At 36.2% G+C, this 8,167-nt stretch overlaps 1 pseudogene; it reads right to left on the reverse strand.

Moving 5' to 3' along the window:
- LOC107728201 (WD repeat-containing protein 36-like) overlaps nt 1–8,167 on the reverse strand; it is a 30,721-nt pseudogene that overhangs the window by 2,919 nt on the left and 19,635 nt on the right.

Here is an 8,167-nt window from a genome sequence, read left to right on the forward strand (position 1 = left end):
TAATAATAAATATACTTAATTAAATATATTAATTTTATATATACAATAATCTTAAAACTGACAAATAAATTCCCAACAACAGAGTCACTATCAAGAGAGTTTACCTGGTCCTCTGAGGGTGTGGTGGGTAGAGCAAACTGGGGCACCAGCCCTGGAATGGTGGGAATGAAGAAGGGTGCAGCTTTTGGCAATTTTGGGGCGCTCTTTGGGTTTGTTCTTTTTCTGTAGGTGAAGATATTTCACAGTTTTACAGGGTTTGTAATGTCCTTTCAAATACATCACAGTTAAGCACAGAGCACTTTTTTCCCCATTTTTACATGCACATACCTTGATGATGTCCAGATGCAGCAGGTTCTTCCAGCGCGAGTCAGGAAGCAGAGAGAGTGTGACCAGATGTTCATCCAGCTGTGCTGGTGAAATGTACTCAAGCATCTCAGAGCTGTCAGCATCTAAAACTTCCTCCTCTTCTGTATCTGTTCACAAGCACACAATCAACGGGACTTAGTCTCAAGTGAAATGATTTTCAAATAATTATCAATATGATAATGTGGTCACACCTTTGCTTGGGCAGGTGCCTGGCAGCATGATCACAGTCGGCTCATAGTCTGCAGGTAGAGGGCGCAATGACACCATACTGCACAGTGTTATTGGACCTAGAAAGGAACCAAACCGACAGCAAGGCTGAATATACAATATTTCATAAAGCAACTTCTCTGAATCATGATACTAAAAACCGAGGGCCATGACAGGCTAAGCTTGGAACAGCATATTACTTACATGCAATGATGATTGAGTACAAAAACGTACAAATAAAAGTTCCTCAGAAGTCTGATGTATCATATTTGACACATTTTAACATGATTATCCATACATATCTTTTCAGAAAAATCAGTGCTCAAGTGTTCATCTTGACATTTAACTAACAATAAAAAGTTATTATGTTTACTTCATAAAAATCAATAAAGATATCACAGAAAAAAGACATGTACCACAACCTGAAGCGGACATTTTTAGAATTAAACGTATCAATCAGACAACAGAAGGCATGTAGAACACTGAGTACAACAGTTTTTTTTTAGCAAAGCTAAATCAATTGATCATTTGATAATTTAGAGGCTTTAGAAATGTGCCTATTAAATATGATACAGTAGGCTTTATATAGGGTTAACTTCTACAATATAAAGTATGTATAACGCACATAGCGTGCATTAAATACCTACTTGGCATAGAGCAATGACAAAGAGCACAGAGCTGGGGTACTGTATCTCACAATGCACCGAACTCAACCTTGTATTTCAAGGGTGTGTCATACACACACACACACACACACACAGACAGACAGTTAGGTCTATATATATTTGGACACAGGAACAATTTTTATTATTTTAGCTGCTGACCAAAACATATTCAAGTTACAGTTATATAATAAAAGGGGTTAAAGTGCACACTCTGAGCTTTAATTTGAGGGTATTCTCATCAAAGTTGGAGGAAAGGTTAAGGAATTACAACTTTTTAATATGTACCTCCCCCCTTTTTCAAGGGACTGTGAGTAATTGGACTATTGATTTAAAAGCTGTTTCATGGACAGCTGTGGGCTATTCCTTCATTATTTCTACATCAATTAAGCAGGTAAAAGTTCTGGAGTTGATTCTAAGTGTGCCGTTTGCATTTGGAAGCTGTTGGTCTGAACCCACATCATGCAGTCAAAGGAGCTCTCCATGCAAGTGAAACAGACAATTGTTAGGCTACAAAAACAAAACAAATCAATCAGATAGATAGCAGGAACATTAGGAGTGGCCAAATCAACAGTTTGGTACATTCTGAGAAAAAAAGAATGCACTGGTGGTGAGCTCAGCAGCATAAAAAGGACTGGATGTCTAAGGAGGACAACAGTGGTGGATGATCGGAGGATCCTCTCCATGACAAAAAAAAAAAAAAAAACTTCAGATGACATGACAGAAGACCGATGCATGTATTGCAAAATGTCAATGTATTTGCCAGTAATTTGCCAATGTATTTTTCGATGAGTTCGCTATGTTAGCAATAATAACGTTACCTGCTTGACGGATGGTAATGTCTACAACGGACACAAGCGCTGTTGCGGCGCGACCACAACAGCTTGAAGGTGTCTATTTGGCACGGTCTCCCTGCTGCACTAATAGTAGTAATGCTGTGTATACTTGTCCTTACAAGTACAATGTTAGTAGTGATCGACCGATATTGATATTTTATAACCGATACCGATACCAATTATCTCTGCCACACACGTGCAAAGCGCGCGCACACACAGAGACACGTTTCAGATGGCGCGCAAACACCGAGTTGATTCGTCTTTCGCATCTCCTCATGTTTGAACAAACACATACACACAGAATTATGTCAATAGTACCCGTCTCGACGATCATTATCGTAAACGTTCTTTTCCAAGAAAGAATGTGAAACAAATTGGTTATATAATTTTCATTTTTAAATATTTTAAAATATAATTGAAATTGATTTTACACACTTTAAGCAATATCGTATCGCATATTGAATATCGCATTTTTTAACAAGGTATCGCATATCGCACTTTTCTTCAATATCGCACAGCCCTACTAACTACAGTAAATGAAGTACCTGTGCACGCCATTGTTGTTGTCTCCTCTCCCCTCAGACGCCGTGGTGCAATGGTGATCCTGCGCGCAATTCTCAAAACATCCACAAGATGGCGGCGTTTATCGGTGAATCTGATATTACAAAACCGAGATCCGATTATTGTAAAATGCTTAAATATCGGTAAATCGATATATCGGTCGATCTCTAAATTTTAGCTGTATTATTTGTGTCCCCTTCAAAAATTGCTCTTGAGAAATTTTATGTTTATTGTCCCCCCCCAACAAATTTACGAGGACGTAATATATTTGCCTGATATTATATTTATATTATTTATACTTATATTTGCCTGATATGCAGTTTATGCAGCTTGGCTCGAAGAAATAGAGACGAACTCACGGAGTCACGTAAAATAATCGGTCAAATAGAGGAAATTTACGCCCCTGGTTCACAGATAGCACTTTGTTTTCGTTTTCATCATTTTTCTAACTTGACAGCCCCTGGTCACTGTGAGTTTTCTGCATGAAAAAGAGCAGCCTGAACATTTCTCAAAGCATCTGGTTTTGTTTTGTATGGGGAAAAAATCATGGTTTGGAAACAATATCAGCATGAGTAATTAAACTAAAACTTTTCCTAAAATAAGCCATTCATACATACATCAGCAGATTAAAGTTGCAACCTTTGGCTTTCCAAAATAGTACTGTTCTAATCTTAATCTTAAGTGTGTGAAATAACTAATTGAAAAGTAAAAACAAGAGTTGACAGACACAATATCTGCAAGGCAATCTCTTACTATAAATAAATACCTAGGCCGTCAACGTGCGACGAGGCCAGGAAGTTCCCGGTAGGGGACATACTGAGACTGACGGCTGCTGCGTCTACCAGGAAACAGTCGACCAAACTATGAAAGACAGCAAGAGAATGTGGAAGGGTATGAAAGTGTGAAAGGAAATCATTCAATCACTCAATTGGGCCAGAGGGGACTTCATCTGCTAGAGGAATCCCCGTTAGAAAAACTAAAATATATCCGATGTCCTAAATGTCACTACGGCCACATCTTTGAAAGATAATAATTATCTCTGAATTTGGTTTTACTGGTTACTTTGAAAACTATCGGCGACTGAGTAAACAGAAAAGGTCATCACAAATATCTAACCAGTAAATAATATAGAAAGTGGAAAAGGTGTCACTGGACTGGCCTGGTCTTTCCCTCCTTCAAAAGGCTACTTTTGTGGGTTGTAGTAGAACAATGATGCAATCTCACTTAGCACTCTAAGCATTACCTGTGACATACATGTTACAAGACACAAACGAAAAGAATTTAGGTTTATGCCTGGGTTCTACAGTTACTTCATTCTTTCAGGGCCATATTGTCCAAAAAAAAAAAAAAAAGAGGGAACTTTTACAAGAGCTTTGCACTGTAAGCAACAAGTTAACATGAAAAAAAAACAACAACAACAGCTAAACACCCCTATTATTAAAATATTTAGAAGCATTCAATTGAAGATAACAAACAATAAAATCCTTAAAAAAATTATTTAAACTAAATAAAATAAAACATTTACTAACATAATAAATACTCCAAATGCATATTTTAGCTCCCCTCACTCCACAACAAATCCTTTAAATTTAAAGGGGTCATATGATGCTTTTTTAAAGATCATTATTTTGTGTATTTGGTATAACAGAATATGTTGACATGCTTTAATGTTCAAAAAACACATTATTTTTCAAATACTGTACATTATTGTAGGTCCTCTATGCCCCGCCTCTCTCAAACGCGAGAACCGGAATAAAAAAATAAAGGTATAAAACAAGCATAAATTATAGTGGCATTCACTTTAAACAACAGACTAAACAAATTTATTTAAAGTGAAACTGAAACAACTGGCGTGTATTAAATGCACTATACAAATTAGCATAGGCTCATGTACCTCTCTCATCCAGCACAAATTTACATTAACAGCATTATATAATTTGCAAGTCACAGCATGTTTCAAATGATAAAATAACAGATATGTATTCTTGAAAATACTGTATACAATATTTATTAATGCTTAAAGGGATAAGTACTCACCCTCATGTCGTTCCAAACCCGTAAGACCTTTGTTCATCTTCGGAACACAATTTAAGATATTTTTTGATTAAATCCGAGAGCTCTCTGACCCTCCCATAGACAGCAAGGTTACTACCACGATCAAGGTCCAGAAACGTAGCAAGGACATCGGTAAAATAGTCCATGTGATATCAGCGGTTCAACCGTAAATTCACGAAGCTACAATAATACTTTTTGTGCACAAAGAAAACCAAAATTACGACTTTATTCAACAATTCTTCTCCTCATGCGTGTGTTACGTAAGGAGGAGGAGAAGAATTGTTGAATAAAGTCGTTATTTTGGTTTTCTTTGTATACAAAAAGTATTCTCGTAGCTTCATAAATTTACGGTTGAACCGCTGATGTCACATGGACTATTTTACTGATGTCTTTGCTACGTTTCTGGACGTTGATCGTGGTAGTTACCTTGCCGTCTATGGGAGGGTCTGAGAGCTCTTGGATTTAATAAAAAATATCTTAATTTGTGTTCCAAAGATGAACGAAGGTCTTACAGGTTTAGAACGACATGAGGGTGAGTAATTAATGACAGAATTTTCATTTTTGAGTGAACTTACTCTTTAATATTGCTTAAAACGTGGTTTTATTTGACCCTTTATTGATTTATATTTATGTTTTGAAGCAATAATTAGTTAAATTCTTAAGATGGGACTGATTTATTTTTACGGTTTTGATTTATCATCAAGTTGTAAATATTTTAAAAAGTACTTATAATTATGCAAATAAATTAAATCAAAAATAATTAATCTCATTAATTAACAAGAAAACAAACAAACCGAGAATCGTTTTAGAATCTGACTGAGATGTACTTAGACTTCCATCCTTACTAATGTCTTTGAATTCTCTTCACTTGGGTGTTTTTCCTCAGCAAATAATAATATATGGAATACAGAATGCATCAGACAGCAAAGTCATTTCCTCCATTATTCAAAGGACCCAATTGTGACATCCCAGTTGAACAGCCTTGGTTTATGCTCTAAGCTACTTTATACCTGCCAGATGGAAGATCCCATGTTCTGATGGCGCAGTCCATAGACGCTGTAATCAGCCAACGTCCATCTGGACTAAATGTCTGGACAAAAAGCATAAAGCACATTTCATAAACACTCATTATACATTACTTATACTTAATTTGTTCATGCAAAACACATTTGACTTTCTTTCTTACATGGAACATAATAAGGAAAAACATTTTATTTGTCCACATTATAAAACACAATGGTCAGGATATGTCAAGCATTGTGTAGTATTGCACATTCCATAAACATTCCATGAGCATGAAAATTTGAATGAACATGCTTTTGTGTTTCACAGAAGTAAGTCAAACCATTTGGATGAGAAAATATAAGAACAATTTTAGGTCAAAGTATTCCTTTAAAGGGGTCATATGATGCTGCTAAAAAAAACATTATTTTGTGTATTTGGTGTAATGAAATGTGTTTATGCGGTTTAAGGTTAAAAAAACACATTATTTTCCACATACTGTACATTATTGTTTCTCCTCTATGCCCCGCCTTTCTGAAACTCGTCGATTTTTAACAAAGAGAAAGGAAAAATTGAAATCGCATCATATGACCCCTTTAATACAAGCAGAGTTCATGAGAATTCATGGGAATTCTCAACTTAATCTTAAAGATGTAAAAAAAAAAATGCATGAATTTCACATGGAATTGGTCAAATTTGTCCCTTAAACTCACCATGTCATTGATCTGCCCACGATGTCCAGAGAATTTGCGGACAGCTCTCCTGGTCTCCATGTCCAGAATGTGAACGGTAAAATCATCCAGAGCGATGGCGAGCATCCCGCTGTTTGGAGAGATCAAGCATAAATCGACATCATTCAAACACTGTCTGGAAAATTATTTTCCTTCTCATACACCCATTGCAGCCAGGTAGATCCAAAATGTTTCAAATTTCAATAAAAATCTAGTTAAAATGAACTAAAATTCAATAAAAATCTAGTTGAAAACAAGCACTGCATGTTTTGTCATTAAATGAACACTACAAAAGAAAAATACACAGACATTTACCAACAAACAATTTACTAAATCCTTTTAAACTGCACTACAGAATATGATGCGATAATTAAACATCACCATTTCGGGCAATAATTCTGGCCCTCCAAAACAGCTTCAGATGAAACTGAAAATTCACTTTTGGTCACTAATTCACACTGCATTTAAAATGAAAATGTGGGAAAAATGTATTAATGTCTCTAATACCTGTCCCTGTGAAGCAGAGATGATGCCGGGGCAGCTGGCAGGCTGTGTGTATGTAACAGCTCCTTGGATTTGAACCTCCAGATTTTCAGAAGGCGATCTGCTCCCACACTAACTGTCAACTGGTTCAGAGCATCCACAGAGACACCACGAACAGGCCCTGCATGTGCTGCACACACAAAAAAATGCCACTGAAATCGGACTTAAAATCGCATGTATTTCACCCCTGATGTTCAGTGTGTTAACTTACCCTTGTCCTTTCCAAAATGCCCTCAATGAAAACCAGACTGCATGTTGTACACATCAATGTGTCCTGAAGACAATCACTGCAAAGTTCCCGCAGGATGTGATATCAACAGCCTGGACAACATATGACCAAACTGGATTTGAAATCATCCGTAATAAGACTGAATGATCAGGTAAACACACACATATTATCTACAAACTTACAGTTGCATGGACATTGAGGCTACGGTTCTTGTTGAAGCGTTCAGGTTCCAGCTTGTGGGCACCAATCGAGCCTTTCTGGTAGTTCCATGTCGTAGTCACAAGGAAACCACGGTGGCATGCAATAATGCCATCCCAGTCACTCTGACGAGCAGTTTCTATACAACACAACAGCATAAATACAGCATTACACAGTTATGGCTTTCAGTATTTTAATTTATAAGGTCATTCTAACACTGTTTTGGCTAGTATCAAGAGGTCAGCAAGCACGGAGCTTAAAACCTAAAGGGATAATTCATCAACAAAAAAAAAGTTAATTCTCACCCTAATGTCATTCCAAACACATAATACTTTTGTTCATTTTTCGAACACAAATCCAGATATTTTTTTATGAAGTTCAATATTATTAGGAATCTAAACTGTGCATACTTGAACCAATGAGGATTGTTCTTGCGCATCATGCACACACGACTGCACTTCCGTTTATAATATTTGATGTGCTCTTTCTATGTGGGTTGATCAATGTTTATATGTGAAAGGCCAAATTTAAAACCATCATAACTGAGACTTAGATTAAATTGCTTAATTCATATGGATTACTTTTACAATGTCTTTATGTGCTTTTTGAAGATTGAACATTTTGCTTGTGTGGACTTTCAATGGATGGACAAAACTGATGAAAGAATATTAAAAATATCTTAATTTGTGTTACAAACATGAACAAAAGTTTAATAAGTTAATGATGGCAATTTTCATTCTGGGGTGAACCAATGATTTTAAATATATATATATATAT

This window comes from Sinocyclocheilus rhinocerous, unplaced genomic scaffold (assembly GCF_001515625.1).
Source record: "Sinocyclocheilus rhinocerous isolate Xijiao unplaced genomic scaffold, SAMN03320098_v1.1 scaffold847, whole genome shotgun sequence".
Classification (NCBI taxonomy): Eukaryota; Metazoa; Chordata; class Actinopteri; order Cypriniformes; family Cyprinidae; genus Sinocyclocheilus; species Sinocyclocheilus rhinocerous.